General features: G+C 47.0%; 1 long non-coding RNA gene across 1 annotated transcript; it reads left to right on the top strand.

Moving 5' to 3' along the window:
- The first annotated feature begins 8,170 nt into the window (after positions 1-8,170).
- On the top strand, positions 8,171-9,132 carry LOC142769225 (uncharacterized). The gene is made up of 2 exons (XR_012885712.1): positions 8,171-8,723; positions 9,008-9,132. It is a non-coding gene; the product is annotated as an uncharacterized LOC142769225 (long non-coding RNA).
- Positions 9,133-17,362: the final 8,230 nt, after the last annotated feature.

Genomic DNA, 17,362 nt, shown 5'->3' with positions numbered 1-17,362 from the left:
GCACATTATGAAAAACCTGCATTCAACTACACAAACACAAAATTGGGGCACTTGAAATGCATTTCATGGGGTTGGCCACAGTGAAAACGCAATTTCACTGACAACTTGGATGGTGCCTAGTTTAGTACCGTAATTGTCCTCGGAAGTGCCGTTTTGCAGCAGGCACGTGGTTTGTCGCAGTGCCTCCACCCCTGCAGTCAAGATACCTTGCACGTCTGTCGGGACCAGTTGACATAAAAAATTACGAAACATCTCTCCAAAGGGAACCGCGATCAGATGCAAAGCAGCAGTGGTGCACACTGCGTTGACCCCATTGAAAAGGGCGTTGACGAAGGTGCTGGAAGAATGGTTTGAAGCGAAACTCAGTGTAGCGTTTCCTCAAGTAAGCGTTTGTTTGGTGGGTTGTGTTTCATGTAAGTTTCATCGCAGAACTGAAGGAGTAGACAAATTTAGTCACACGTTCCCAAGAGCTGTACGGGCGCAGCCTGCTAGCCATTTAGAATGGCAGGCCGCGTCCAAACAACTGCTACAGACGCGCAGCTAAATCTGTCTAGTGTTTCCACTCGACAGATGTAAGGTTGAGCGTTGAGGGTGCTGTAGAGGGTGAAGCCAGCGAGAAGTGTGTTGAGAGCTGGCGGAGGAACCAGCAGCTGGTGTGGGTAAGGGAGAGTGACAACATCGCACAGCTGCGACTTGACCTACTTGGCATTGTTCCAGTAACTGTGGTGAGGGGAGCGCGGTTTAGTGCGTTGGCACAGAGACACGGACGGACAGCGTTACACAGGCTAGTCAAAGAGCTGCTTCGCATCTAAAATCCTTTGAGATTGACCTAGCTAGCCTGAGTCTGGGATTACGCTGACAATTAGGCTTTCGAGACGCGTTGTCTCCAGGATCACTGAGGATGACTTAGGCAAATGCAAGCCTCGCAGTCTAGCGGGAGAAAGCATCGCTGTAAAGTTCTACAGATCTGCAGGACCACACAGCGCAAACTCTGGCTGGGGCAAAGGTGATGACAGTGAAGACGGAATTGTTGACCATTACTGAGTGTGAGTTTGAGACAGAGCGAGGAGCTTTATGGACATGCCTGTGCCTACACTGCTACTCCAGACGGAATAGATTGACATCCTGCAGTCTTGGTCTCTTAAAAACATGAATACAATAAAACGTCATGATGTAGATGCATGGAAAGAAAAAATTGCTTTACATAGTAAGATCTTGCGTCCTCCATACCAAAACTACAATACGATAGAGGCACAGTCAGTGGCGCAAATCCAAAAAATTTACAAGAAGGACACGAAGCTAGTCACGGCTGCCATTCTAATTTTTATTTACATAAACTTAAAACTCATCTGCCTTGCAACAAAATTTGAAAGTAACGAGTATGGGTTTTTAGCTCGTGTAATTGCATTAACTTGTTCAGTTGAGTCATCTCTGAAACTGGTGCCGTGGCATTTCAAGTCTCGCACAGCTGAAGGGCATGGAGCACGGGCCTACGCACTGCGAAATTAACGAAAAGGCATTAACAAGAAAAGTCAATTCACTGTACTTACGTGTCAAGTAATTCAGATTGAAAGATAAACCTCAAGGCTGGACACCTGCAAGGGGTGTCATCCCAAATCTGAACACGGGGGGGGGGGGGGGGGGTGAACACCCTCCCTGATGCCCCTCTCGTGATTATTTATGCCAGCACGCACAGTATGGACGACGGGGAAGTAATTCTGACTGCCAGTGGTTCCATAGTGAGCACATAAATCTAAGAACACGGGTGTTCGTGCATCTCTTGCCACATCCAAATGTGGCCAATGCGGCTGGGAATCACTCCCACAATGACATCCCTGCATCTCTCGTAATCATACCATGACTTTAGGATGCAAAACCCCTGCAATTATTAATATTATGTAAGAGCGGCAGATTGACTTAGTAATAATAATATCTGGGGCTTAACGTTCCAAAACCACGATATAATTATGAGAGATGCTGTAGTGGAGGAGTGCAGAAATTTTGACCATCTGGTGTTTTTAACGTGCACAGACATCACAAAGTGCATGGGTGACAGACTGATTTGTATGCTTGATTAATGCAAGTCATTATCCGTGCTCAAATGTTATTGTTACATCATTGTTACATCTATGTCAGCAAGTAGGCATAGTGGAGCAATAAAAATGCCTTGACAAAGCGTTGTTTCATGACTTAGACCACCTGCAAGAGAAGGCTTTCGTAATGTACAGTCGAATTCGCTGTATCATGAATATAAGTTGCATAAGTTTCAAGCATGAGGCCCTTCTAACGCACATTTATGCATTAGAAAGACAAGCAAGTAAGCATTCATATTTAAGTACTTCTTGATAACTTCTAAGTGGGTCATTTTACAGATCACTTTATTCTAATGGCTGTGCATCCCCGTGTTGAAAATCGCACATTATACGGGTCTCGTATCATTATATGGGACTTTCCATAAAGTATGCTTCGCACTAGTGCCCACCCTCAAACTGTCACAATAACGTCGAGCTTGGTGTTACCTCTACCTCTATATTGAGCTTAAGACAATACCACTGGCAGGCGTTAAGTTTTGGTCTGCTCATGCCAGCCTCATAGCATAAAGCTAGAGAAGCAAAGTTTGTCTATCCTGATCTGATTGTGTTTGAGTTAGATCAAATATAAAGGTTCGTTATGCACCAAAGGTGCTAACAGTTTTCATTGAGTGGCTGGTTGCCGCAACAAATGCAAAATGGTTATTGCAGATTACTCTTTTCTAGAGCTTTAGTTACAATGGCAGGGATGACACCCGTCTCCCTGGGCCACATGCATTAGCAGATTGATGAATTATCGGCTGCATTTTGACAATAATATTGAATTTATTTCATGCAGCTCCTGCAAGGCACAGTTGATCCGTAGTGTCGTCCGGTGGGTCTTAAAATTAACCTGCAGAAAATAAAAGTAATTAATGTAAAACAACCTCGGAAAAGAGTAGCGCTTCGATATAGGTAATAGTCCACTTGAAGTTGTAAAAGACTATGTTTACTTAGGGCAGGTAATAACCGCGGAGCCGAACCACGAGATTGAAGTAACTAGAAGAAAAGGAATGGGGTGGAGCACATTTGGCAAGCACTCGCATATTGACAGGTAGATTGCCACTATCCCTCAAGAGAAAGGTATATAACAGCTGCATCCTGCCGGTACTTAGCTACGGAGCAGAAACCTGGATACTTACAAAGAGGGTTCAGCTTAAATTGAGCACAACACAGCGAGCAATGGACAGAAAATTGGTAGGTGTAACCTAAAGAGACAAGAAGAGAGCAGAGTGGATTAGGGAACAAACAAAGGTTAAGGATCTAATAGTTGAAATCAAGAAGAGGAAATGGACATGGGTCGGGCATGTAGCGCATAGACAGGACAATCGCTGGTCATTAAGGGTAACTAACTGGATTACCAGAGAGGGCAAGAGGGTTAGGGGGAGACTGAAGGGTAGGTGGGCAGATGAGATTAAGAAGTTTGTGGGTATAAATTGGCAGCAGCAAGCACAAGACCGAGTTAACTGGCGGAACATGGGAGAGGCCTTTGTCCTGCAGCAAATAGTCAGGCTGATGATGATGTCGTCCGGTGGGTGGCGTTTTACTTTAGGCATGTGCAATGGCTTCTTGATTAGGTGGTGGTGGGGGGGGGGGGGGGGGCAAGCTAAGTGGTAACCCCAAATTTCTGGAGCCCCTATTTTCCCCCCAAAAGAAGTCCTCGGCTTGTGCTTGCTTTGTGTCAAGGAGGAGCTCAGAGCTTTCGAATAGGGTCCGCAGCGTTTTGGACACTAAACCTACTCCAAGTCACATCTAGTGTTGGCCATGTGCCGCTGTTTCACCGGGTGCCGTTACGTCGTGTTCGACACAAAATGTGGAAAATCTCTCTGTAGCCTTTATTGGCGCTACGTGCAACGCCGTCCAAACATGGTGCACATATGAACAATCCAAGCGTCCCAAACAGCATCTGCCCCACTACCCTTTTTTCTCCGTCCCTTCCCGCAATTTCCTACACCCTCCACCACCGACAATCTCACTTGCATAACTCCAGGGGAGACAGGAGTTGTATCGGCCTCGTAATCTCGGCGTTGTTTGCTAATCGGATTCTGCATGCCTTAACGTGTCCATCCGTACTCTCGTATAGCTAATCCTTCCCATTTTCCAAAATGTTATTGGCACTTTGTCATTGCGTATCAATACAATGTCATCACCATCTAATTTAATTCCCCTTCAATTATCCTTTCTGAACAGAGCGTATTTAAAATCTAGTCGGTATTCATTGTACTAGCGGTTCCAGAAAGTGGTTAGCCTGCGCTGACGTTCTCTCCACAGCTAGGCGCAGTGTATATGTGCGTTTCATCGCCATTACCGGAACTTCATGGTGAGGTAGGCTAGTTAGTCGATCGTTGAAGAGCTAACAAATGAGCAGGTTTAAGAACTTCAGGTTTTTTTGGGGCAGGCTTTGGGGCTCCCGCTAAATTCTAGACGCAACATTCCAATCGCAAAGCACAAATGCTGTTTGGGTCTCGTGCGTTCGCAGTGGCCCATTCGAAAACTTCCTTCTACTGCTAAAAACCTTTTGTGGCCACAAATGTGCGACCTGAACAATCGCGGGCCACGTAATGGTTGGCCTTCTTTCCCCCACCCTCTTCCCATGCGCACGATCATACAGAATAACCGCCACGCATTCCCAAATAAATGTTGCATAAATGCGACGTGTAGACAGGCCACATCTGCTCACAATGGTTTATCTGTGCGCCCCGTCACGTTTGTTTACCCGGCAGAACTCGCGACGCCCTCCGCGCCACGGTGATGTGAAATCAAGATCGGTGGACCACCGTCACGAACCAGCATATATCAACCCAGACAACACTCGACGACCTGAGGTCGTCCTCATATGGTACAAACGTCCTCGGCAGTTTCAGGACGTCCTCATTTGGTCCTCTAGTCGACACTTGCAGGATTATCCCCAAAATGCCCCTTTGAGACCTTTTTAAGGACGAAGAATTGTCCTGATATCGTCTGCTCGAGGACGTTTTGAGGATATGCATGTTTCGTAGGTGCATGCAGCTTTCGCAATTCGTGTTTGGTTAATTTTCTGGCTGTTAACGAATAAGTCCACGGGATTTCGTATGCCTACTTTCGAGTCATAATAGTAAAGTACTTCTCGATCATTAAAATGAGATAGTTACACGAGGAAGCACTTCAAGCCAACACGAGAAAGACGTGTTCTTTTATTTATTATTTATTTATTTACTTTGTAAGTGATCGTAGGCCAAACTTTCTGCCTGCACGTTTTCGTTGGTCGTGATCTACCGCCGACGTGCATACGGAATTATATCGCACTGACTAGTGTGGTCTGACCCGTTTCCCCAATGAACGCACGTGCGGCAGACCAAGTTTGGTGCGAGTATAAACGGTGTCGGCTCCAAAATGAATGCAGGCGTGAAAACTGTGAATAGCGAGCACGTTATTCTCGAGTGTCCAGTGTTGCAATGCCGCACGGTCCCATCGAGCAGACGACAACTGACCATGCTGACGACTGGGCTGGCCTAGGTTATCGTGAATAGAGCAGCATTGGAACTAGAACGCTGTGGGAAAACGAATGGGCGACTGAAGTTGTGGTGGTGCTAACAAAAAAAAAGCAGTACCTTAATGCGGTCACCATGCGCAGTCAAGGTGCTTTTAAATCTGGATGTCTACGACACTGTTTACCCATTTTAAAGTGACGCAACTATCATCATCATCATTATGGGCCTGCAGTAAGTCAAGTCGAGTCATTGGTCGAGTCAACATTCCAATACAACACTTCTCGCCATAGAGGAAGCTTCTCGCAGAAGCCCTCAAAGAATCGTAAGCATGCCAGGTGAGTGTCTTCTGTTAAATTTTCATATTGAAGTTGTAAGCCGCAAAGGTAAATAAATAAAAAAAGAGAGGACAGTTGATTTTCAGCCTCGCGCTGTATATCTTTACTGCTTATTCATGTATGTATGTACAAACCAACTGACTAGCCTAACAACGTGTTCTGGTGGTGGGTGTTCTTTGGTCTAGCCACCATTCTACTGTGCTCTGTGCTGTTCAAGATGGCTGAGAGCGCGGATCGCAAATTTCGGCGTGAAATTAATCGGCGCGTCAATGCTAGTTTTCAGCTTATTGACAGTGAGGCCGATGTCATAAATGACACGCGGTACGTTGACCGAGATTCCCGCAACGCCGAAAGAGAGAGCGACTTGCCCTCCGAGGCTTGTGCGGTCGACCTCGAAGACGGCCATCGTCGCCTTTGTGTTCATGACAGAGAACGGCCTTCGGCACACTCCTCGATCGTTCCAGAAACGGATGTGCCCCAAGGACACGTTTTGATTTCTGGCGACGCGTGCTACCCCAGCGGCTGCAGTGTTTCTGTGCCTCACGATCACACAGACTTCGAACGGCGTGCCTTCCATGACAGCAGCGCTGCGGCTTCGACTTCGGCGACCTCGCAGGTGAGGCAGAGGGATTCTTTCGAATTGGCACCGACTGGGAGTAACGAAGAGCAAGTTTGTGAACGCGGCAGTGTGGACAGCTTGCTGGCCTTTCGTGAGAGACTGCAAGCGTGGGCCTTACAATCTCGCGCATCGCACACTTCAGTTACATCGCTCTTGAGAGTACTACAGTCCCACGAATGCTTCAGCGCGCTCCCTTCAACTGCAAGGGCATTGTTACAGACGCCCAAGAAGTGCCTGGAAGTGTTGCAGCTGGCCGGCGGGAAATACCATCATTTCGGCCTCAGTGCAGGCCTACAGCGAGTGCTGCAAGATTGTGCAGAACTACCAAGAATTTTGAAGCTTAGCTTCAACATTGACGGTCTGCCGGTTTCAAAAAGTTCACGGGGCCAATTTTGGTGCATACTGGGACGCATAAGTAATTTGGAGGACAAAGCACCATTTATAGTGGGTGTTTTTTTCGGAAGCAGCAAGCCCAACAACGCGAATGATTTTTTGCGACCATTTGTTTGTGACATAAATGCTGCTATCACAACAGGGATTACCATTGGAGAAACTGCAATTCCTGTTAGCTTGTATGCCCTCATATGTGATGCACCAGCAAAGGCATTTGTATTATATGTCAGAAGCCACACAGGCTATTACAGCTGCACCAAATGTGACGTAAAAGGTGTCTACTGTGAGGGCAGGGTGTGCTTCCCAAACGTCAATGCTCGCAAGCGAACAGATGACAGCTTTCGCTTAAAAGTCCAGGAGGAGCATCACACAGGCGAAAGTATTCTTGAGGAACTTCCTTTTGACCTAGTGAAAGATATACCATTAGATTACATGCACCTTGTGTGCTTGGGTGTCATGAACAAGCTCTTGACACTGTGGGTACGTGGCCCAAAAGTGACCAGACTTGGAAGCAAAGTGCGTCTTGAGATGTCGGAAAAAAATTCTCAAATTGCACGGTGTGTTCCATGTGATTTTAGCCGAAAGCCGAGGAGCATTGCTGAACTTGATCGGTGGAAAGCGACTGAGTTTCGCTTTTTTCTTTTATATGGAGGACCCGTTGTTTTGTCATCACTGATTCCTGCACACATGTACAAGAACTTCTTAGCTTTACATGTGGGGATCTCTGTTCTTTCCACACCAGCTGCACCTGCAAGTGAGATAGAGTATGCCGGAAACATGCTCAAGTTTTTTATCCGGACATTCATAAGCATTTATGGCAAAGAGCATGTTTCACACAATGTGCATGGCCTGTGTCATTTGGCAGATGATGTTACACACCTTGGCCCCTTGGACTCATGGAGTGCCTTCCCATTTGAAAACCATATGTCCTCGTTAAAGAGAATGCTGAGAAAGCCAGACCTTCCCTTGGAGCAACTTTGCAACAGGCTTGCTGAGCAGGCACACCGTCCTCTGAGGCATAAGAAAACTGAAAGCCATGTCGTATTTGCTGCAGAGCATGCTGACGGGCCACTTGTTGCTCCATGCCGAGGCCCCGAGTTTAAAAAAGTAACATTGCCTGGCAATGTCATTCTTAGAGCTGAAAAGAGAAATGGGTGCTGTAGGCTAAGTGATGGGTCAATCGTCGTTATTGACAATTTTGCTCATCTCCCGTGCGGTGAGCCATGCATAATTGGAAGGAAGTTCCTCTAGGCATTCTTAACTACTAGGCATTCTTAACTGCACTACTAGGCATTCTTAACTGTAGTGGAAATCTTATGTACAGATGAAAACTAACAGATGGAAGCTCATAGTGATCACTGAGGATCTCTAAACAGGAATAAGTACCTAAGACAAGCTGGTCAACATTTTCATACATGGACGTATTTTCGTCAAAGGCGCCTCATCATTCTTTGCATGCTAGGTTTCAAAAAAGTTACAATGATGTCTTCTTCGTGGTGTTCTTCTTGTAATGCAACACATAGTGTCAATGTCAGTACTCTTGAAATTAACATGGGGAAGGATGGCAAGGACCTTTAATGATGATGTGCCCACCTATCAAAATGTCGATCATGCTGACTAGAGGTACTTCTTCAAACAACCTATGTAGCATTATATTAATGTATTATGTTTGTGTAATTCCTGTTTTATGAACTTTGTACTTTTTCAGAGGCCGTGAGGCGAAATTTTCCGGAAACAAAAAAAAATGACATCGAGTGTGTGATTAAAGTGTGGCTTCGGCATGCTGGGGAAAAGCTCCAGAAGCAGCGCTTAAGAACTTCTCGCACTCACCATGAGGGTGAGTTTTATTATCTGTGCTGTTGAAGCTATCATAACATATGATACTTTTGCTGTTATAGTTTAAATAATTTTCTTGCCTTACTCGAATTTTGATGTGTATGCAAGCATGAACTATATAAATCATTTTCACCATTATATAATGGCTAGTTCGTACCTGCACATTATGGTAATATAATTTTCATTTTATGCTTTCAAATCTGGCATGCTGTTATTGTCTTAATATTCTTATTGATACTCTAAATTCACTTGTGCTTCAAGATATGCTGCTTTCTATTACTACAGAATGTCTTCAAAGTGTCGCGTTGTCAAGCCCATCGGATGAAGACCTCTGAAGGCACAGGGCAAGAAGTCTCATCTAGTGAAAACTGCCAAGTTTCATTCCTGAAAATAAACATGTTTTCTGTGCATTGCTGTTTTTATTGCTATACTTGAAGAAATTGTTACTGAAACCTCACAGGCAGTGCTTTAAAGAGTGTGCATGTTCAGGCACTTTTGATTGATCAGTTGTCATTTCAGCGCTCCAAAAGAAGAATTAGAGCAACTTTTCGTAAGGTCTGATGAGTGCCTAGGTCTTGTATGCTTCGTCCTCAAAAAGTACTAGACTCATCATAATGTGCTCTTTTCTGGATGCCCTGAGGACGATCTGAGGCCGGACAAACGGACTGGTTTAGGACCACTTGAGGTTCATTTGAGGGCTTCCTCAGGTCATACTTTCGTACGGTGTAGGTCATCCTCAGGACAACCTCAGGTTGTCGGAGCGTTGTCTGGGAACGCCTCGTCTAGAAATGGTGGCCCACGGGATACGCCCACTGAGCGGCCTCGCCAATGGTAAACGGCTGCGATTACATTTATCTCAGTGATCAAGAGCTGACACTGTTTCTCTGGCATCGGCGAATTTCCCTCGGTGAGGTGAGCGATTCATCTCCTGGCAGCTGGCAACGATCGAAATATTGGTTGGTTTGTGGAGTTTAACGTTCGTCCCAACATGTTATGATTATGAGAGACGCCGTAGTGGAGGGCTCCGGTAATTTCGACCGCATGGGGTTCTTTAGCGTGCACCCAAATCTGAGCACACGGACATACAACATTTCCGTCTCCATCGGAAATGCAGCCGCCACAGCCGGGATTCGATACTGCGACCTGCGGGTCAGCAGCCGAGTACCTTAGCCACTAAACCAGCGCGGCGGGGCGACGATCGAAATATTCGCCTTAATTAAGGTTCGACAGTTTCTGGAAAGAGTCGCTACGGCTACAGAAAAGGGCACGCTCGAACTGCGACTCGTTAGTTCACATAGTACTGCGGACAGGGTCATGAACTTACCAGCGCAGACGACACGGCAGGATATTCTGGCTGCGGAGAAGAGTCAGGCCTGCGGATCTGCTGAAGAGAGCATCATACATGTCGTTGTCAGATAGGAAGGAAACGCGGTGCCGAAGGCGCTTTGTCGCACAGTCACACATAACTCATCAACCCATCATCATTCATACGACCGTCCCGGCATGCCCCCCCCCCCCCCCCCCCCAAGGTCTACATCAACAGCCAGACTACGCTGACTAGACACGTCTGCGCGCCGAGAGGAACGCATATAATTGTGGCGTGAGGTTAGTAAAAACGCCCCCCGTCGGGTAGCATTCCCGAAACGTCTTGAAGCCGCGTTTTTCGAGAGATGACTTGTCCCGCCACCGAGCGCCAAGTAGAAGCACCTTTGCCTCGGCCCGTTTTTTTTTTTTTTTTACGTTTTCAACGAACGATCCGTGGGTGCAGCCGTAATCGCTTCTAGGCTGCGGTGCGTGACCCCTAAGAATAGCGCCGCCAAGGCAGCGTGGTCAGCGTACGTGTGCAACCTTTGTACTTTAGAGCTAGGAGGCTCTATCTGCACCTCATTAGTCACCTTTCGTTTTCTCAAATGAAATGCCAACGCGCCTTAATAACGATTTCTCCAACTCCTCGTCAGAACGGTGAGCCAATATACAGGTCATATCACTTGGAAGAAAGTGCATAGCTGACCAACAGATCAAAAGTCAGTCTATCTACCACTTTTGCTATATTTATTTCAATAGATGACAACCACTGCTAGAAGTTGTTGAGATGTCGAGACCTTGCCATTATCGGCAACAAAGACTCGGGGAAAAGATGCTTAATCGTTAGTCCCCATGCAGACGTCGACCAGAAACTGTACAGAGGTTTAAGTACAATATTTTTACACAGGAAGCATTTGGCTACATGATGAACATCTCGTCATACAAGATGAAAATTGCGTTCTACGTCATGACGATCTCGTCGAAGGCATTGAAAGATTCCTCGGGGGCTGATTTACAGAGAGTTCCTTTTCCCCAGATTCGTGGATGATAACCACAGCGACGCACACCACGTCCGACGGTGCCGGCCACACCAGCCCAGGTCAACATCCCTGACTGGGGCGTGGCCACCACACTTGACCTGTCCCTTCCTTGACGTGAGAAGGCCGCTGGGTAATCGGTCACACGCTCGTTCTCCCGAAAGCATGAAAATGTCCACCCTCACACTGACGCCTCTCTCTTCTAGGAGGGTGTTGCGACCGGAAACCACTGCTGTCGTCTCGTCGAACACCTAGAGGTGTCGGACTGCGTGGCGCCTCACTTCCTGGGTTGAGAGTACGTGCACGAGTTTGGACGGCTTTCAGCAGGTCATCAATCCTTCAGTGACTAGTTCGAAGAGCAATGGACACCGCTTTCTCCTTGGCTCAGGCGCCGATCCTAACAGCCTGCACTAAGGGCACAGCGTAGGCAGGGGGAAGAAACTTTCGTTTTGAGCAAGCGCATCTTAAACAAGTGTCTTAAGCGCATCGAGTTGGTGCGCTCTGGGTGGGTGACCGACCTCCTTGTAAGCGCGGCCATCTCTCGAACCCGTATGTACAGGTCCTCCCAAATCGTTCAGGCTTTTCGCAGATCGCTTTGACTGCCTCCGGCGCCTGCAGCTTTATATGTCATACCAAGCCGATGGACCACTGGGCTAGTTGTTGCATGTCGAATTGGGTACAACCCGAAGAGAAACACCAAGAAAACGGTTACCATTTCAAGCGCGATCAAGTGGCGGTCTGTCTTTGTGCTTGTTGCCCAACTTTTTACCCAGTTTTCAGAAAGGTCGTCTGGTACACCAGAGTACGCGGTGCTCGGATGACGCCGAGAACGTAATTAACAACTCGCCCAAGTGCCCCTGCTTTCATGCTTACCCGATACGGTGGGTCTTGGCGGCTCACCCGCACGTCACGGGATCGAATTCTGGCCGCGGCGGCCGTATTTTCGATGGAGGCGAAAACGCTTGATGGTGTGCTTAGATTTGGGGGCACGTTATAGAACGCCAGGTGGTCGTAATTTCCGAAGCCGTCCACTACGGCGTCTCTATCATATCGTGGTTTTATGAGAGTTCATCCTCGTTTGCAAGAGGGGGAACACCCCCTTGCGTGGGAGCACGACTTGTGTTAATATAGAGGAAAACGCAGGTCGCAAGTTGTGAAAACCTGCTTCAGAAATATGCGTGTCTCTACAATTGGGTTAATGCAAGACCACGCACAGGACGAGGCCTTCGCTGGTCCAGAGACAGAGACGTTTCAGGAATGTGTTCTTTGCGGAGCCGATGCTTGTTTCAGCAGCTCTAAAAGGGTTCAATGCAGAGCTGGAGTGACGTTTCTCGTGCCTAAACACGTAAATGACTGTCCGAAAAGGCAACGCTGAACCTTGAGGATAACAAGAACGCCAGAACAAGTTCAGGAGATGGCGCTAACGAATAAAAGTAGAGTATAAATCACAATGGAGTAGCAAACAGCGCCCAGGCATGCGAGCTAGGTTGCTTGGAAGGAAACAAACGCACTAAGCTGTCCGCCAGTCTAAAGTGAGGGAAAATATGGTTTGTACGTCGATCATTCGGATTCCATGGGTGAGACAGCTTACGGATTGTGGTGTTGCGATTGATAAGCATATGAGATGCGAGCAAGAGACTCGGAAATGAACATCAAGAAGATGGGGTCTATTGCTGCGTTAACGCATTTAGATGCAAAGGCCTGAAGAAGGTCATCATTTGCGCCTTGGAATCTGTGGACCACTCTGTTCAGAGTTCGGCGTGTGACACCACTGGTAGTTGCTGGGTCGATGAGGTGGCGCAAAATGTGCCACGTGGCCTTCGTATGAAGCGTACCCATCAGAGAGTCGCACTTATTGAACCAATTTTCCTCAGCCAAGTGTGCAGCATACTGCTCTGCTGTGTTTGTTATGGTGACGATGCGATTCCCAAGTTTGCGGTTGTGTTTTTCCCGCTTCCAACGCCTAGTGAGTTGCCGTCGTGCTTCCCACAAATGACGTATAGTGTGGGTCAACTGCCGGAGTTTCTGGTGTCGTTTGAGTTGTACGGGTCGATTCTGTTTTGAGCCGTTGTATCGTGGTCGCCCATTCGGAGTACGAGCTAGGAGTGTTTTGGAATGGAAAGTTTGACACTTTTCTGAAGGAATTCCAGTCCACTAGTTTCAGGGTTAAGAGGTGTCTTTTATGCTTCCTGTATTCTATGGAGATGTGAAGGTTGTAATGGCCACTGCCGAGGTTTTTTCTGTTACCAATGCGAGTCGAGTAAGCCGGTTCCGTAAGGAGTGTGAGGTGTTTCTGGTTTATGTCGTTATATAACTTCCCACCTTTTTGATTGATATGTGTGGTTCAACGCCCCAAAACCACAATATGATTAGGAGAGACGCTGTAGTGGAGGGCTCCGGAAATTTCGACCAGCTGTGGCTGGGGTTCTTTGACGTGCACCCAAATCTGAGCACACGGGCCTACAACATTTCCACCTCCATAGGAAATGCAGCCGCCGCAGCCGGGATTCGAACCCACGACCTTCCCGCCTTTTTGATCCTCTTTGTCACACCCACGTATACGTAAACTGTAACGTGCACGTATGCGCACAGCCACTCATTAAAAAAAAAGACTGATTGAGCTAACGTTCACCGCCTCGACTCTAAGAGCCGTAGAACTGAGCACAGTGGAGAAATTAACGGCAATACGTGCATGCACGCTGTACACAGTCTTCAGCTGTCTTGTTCTTGTTCCGGAATGTGGATAATGGGAGGCCCGGACAGGGACCTATTGACTCGGCGGTGGACGCTCGCACGTTCAGTTGAAAAAAAAGTGGCCGGCCATACACTTGTGGTGGCGGTGTCAAGGTAATTATTTTGGAATGGTGGTTAGTTGCGTGTTTTTTTTTTTTTTGTTCGAAAAGCCGACACTCGCCGCTCTTTCGACACGACGTCTGGGCATTTTGTCACTTCTCGATACAAGACTCATTGAGGTGGTCGTTGAACGCTGGCACTATATATATAGTGTCTAAACAATGTCTTAATGTACACGTTATCAACTTGTTTGACATATCGGGCTGTGCCCCGCTGCGGTGGTCTAGGGGCTAAGGTACTCGGCTGCTGACCCGCAGGGCGCGGGTTCAAATCCCGGCTGCATTTCCGATGGACGCGGAAATATTGTAGGCCCGTGTGCTCAGATTTCGGTGCACGTTAAAGAACCCCAGGTGGTCTTAATTTCCGGAGCCCTCCACTACGGCGTCTCTCATAATCATATAGTGGTTTCGGGACGCTACACCCCACATATCAATCAATCAACATATCGGGCTGTGAAAGAGTTGTAAAAAATACCAATAAACAATTATATATAAACAGGCACATTCTAGGCGCTATCTCACCTATCGGAAATGTCTGTTTTAGCTCTTCTCTTAGACCGTGCACGACATCCATGACCGTTCGTAGCCGTTTCGAAAAATTTAAGGTTTTGTTTCTTGGGATGTCTTGTGGATGTACATATGCTGTCCACATGAAATGTATTGTAGATATACTTCCCAAGAAAAGGAGAAACATTTATTTGGCGCCATATACACGGGTCTGATGTTCAGCGTGCGTGAGTCCACTGTTGGTCAGGCAGCCAGGAGACCTTGGTCCATGGCGGTTGCCTCCACCCGCTTTGTAACGCACCACTTGTGTTTCAAGGTCGGAGCTGAACAGCGTGGTCTCCCACTACTGAGGGGGAGTGATATGCGCAAACTGATCAGGGTTATGATTCTGCTGTAATTTAGGATACCCGAGACAAAAAACAAAACGGACGTAAAGAGCGACCGAACTGCAACGGCCCTAGGTCATCACCCCTTCGATAACCGGCTCTGGAAGTGTATGTTCGGCTACGATTCGGATGCCCACCGGATTTTCGTTGCCATTGGGGACGCTCGGAATCAGCCTATTAACCCATTTCGAATTGACGAGCTTTCCCTTTATTAGTTCCAGGTACTGCGACCTGAACCACGCCGCGTCAGTCCTTCACCCGTGACAAGCAGTCGTGCTTCTTTGTTTCCGCTCGACCCGAGTTTATTTTTTTTTTGGTTGATGCAATTACTACGCATATTGAACGTTAAAAGTTCGTCGTTACAACAACGGGACATGCGTTAGACAGCGCATTGATGTCACAAGCCTCAAGGTAACCTAACAGGACGTCTAGCTTCCCGACATAAACCAGTGACACTCCGTGCACCAGACTGCATAAAAAAAGAAATTGCTAGTAAAAAAACGTCGTCAAACTAGGCAACTCTTGAAGTGGAGTTGATTAGCGCATCGCGCAATAGAAGGGGTTGGCGCTAGCCACGGGACGGCTTCGAGCTCTCCCATAGTAGAGTAACTAGTACTCTAATTGTTACCCACTTTTTTCTAAAAACATTTGTAGTGTTCCCAATTTCGTGGAGCAGTGCAGGAGGCCTCATCAAGTGTGAGGACCACGGGACTGCTTTATGCCCTCCCGCAGTAGACTACCCAGCACTCTAAACCGTTACCCACTTTAAGTGTGAAGCATTTCTTAGCGAGCTTCAACGTCTTTGAGCGTATCTATCTATCTATCTATCTATCTATCTATCTATCTATCTATCTATCTATCTATCTATCTATCTATCTATCTATCTATCTATCTATCTATCTATCTATCTATCTGTCTATCTATCTATCTATCTATCTATCTATCTATCTATCTATCTATCTATCTATCTATCTATCTATCTATCTATCTATCTATCTATCTATCTATCTATCTATCTATCTATCTATCTATCTATCTATCTATCTATCTATCTATCTATCTATCTATCTATCTATCTATCTATCTATCTAGCCGCCAACGACTTTCAGCTCTCCTGGCCGTTTGAATAATGGCATCGATACCAAACTTGGCATGACATAACATGACTGTATGAAGAACATATCTGACTAGTCATAACATGAAAATCATGACAAGGATGTCATTACTGTTATGATGTACATTTCATGGTTCTGAAGCCCTTGCGGTGGTTTCTTTCACGCGGCATGTCGCAAAACTGGTATGGTATGGCATGATTGCATGGCGAACACAAATGACAGACCCTAACATGAAAATCATGAGATGCGTTTCATGTAACAACATGACTACATGCCACGCTCATGATACGCTGTCGGCCATTTCGCTAGCTTCACTTATACCAAATTTGGTATTACGGCACGTGAATGGATGACGAAGGTATGACACTGGTGCAAACATGATAAACATGAGATGCATGTCATGTAACAACATGACTACATGCTACGTTCATGATGCGCTCGTGGCCGTTTTGCTAGCTTCACATGTACCAAACTCGGTATTGCGCGACGCGAACGGTCGACTTAGGTAAATGACACATCCAAACATGATATCACGGCATGCGTGTCATGTAACAACATGACTACATGCCACACTGATGATGCGCTCGCGGCCTTTTCGCTAGCTTCACATATGCCAAATTTGGCATCAGGTGATGCCAATCGATGACGAAGGTATGGACTTGTGAAAACATGATAATCATGAGATGCGTGTCATGTGAGAACATGACTACATGCCACAGTTAAGGCGCCAATACTTTTCGACGCGACGCGGTGCGCGTGCTCACCGGTGTTCATTTCGTCGCGTCACGCCGGCGTTGCCAGGCCAGGCGCCTGTCCTGCTTTATAATCAGAGGCGCACGCCGCGTTGCGTTGCTTTGACAAATGCGCGTTTCATCGCGTCCGGCATCCCTCCGTCACGAAAAGAGGGAGACGAAGTGTTGTCTGGGTAACGCATCGGCGCAAAATGCAGCATGTCGCAATTCGCGCCGGTTGCCGTCGGACGCTGGTCGGGCCTGGCGTCAGACTATAGAGTGCATGCTCGCGTTTCGTTAACGTAGCGTCGCTGTGACCAGCGTGCGCGCGCGTCAACGCTACAATGGAGTATATAGGGCTCTTCATGATGCGCTCGCGGCCGTTTTGCTAGCTTCACATGTACCAAATTTGGTGTTACGTGAGGTCAATGGAAGACGAAATATATGACGGGTACAAACATGATAATCCTGACACGCGTGTCACGTAAGAACATGACAACATCCCACGATCATTGCGTGCTCGCAGCCGTTTCGCTAGCTAAATTTGGTATCACGTGACGTGGATAGATGACGAAGGTAAACGACACATCCAAACATGATGATCATGACACAGAAGCCATGTACGACATCATTTACTTTTACCTCGTAACGCTGTACTGATTTCAAAGTGACCTATCAACATTCCTCATGCAAGCTTCGCACATCAT

The sequence above is a fragment of the Rhipicephalus microplus genome, chromosome 8 (genome assembly GCF_043290135.1).
Source record: "Rhipicephalus microplus isolate Deutch F79 chromosome 8, USDA_Rmic, whole genome shotgun sequence".
In the NCBI taxonomy this organism is placed as follows: Eukaryota; Metazoa; Arthropoda; class Arachnida; order Ixodida; family Ixodidae; genus Rhipicephalus; species Rhipicephalus microplus.
Note: the sequence above shows the minus strand (reverse complement) of the source record. Positions and strands in the feature narration are given on the sequence as shown.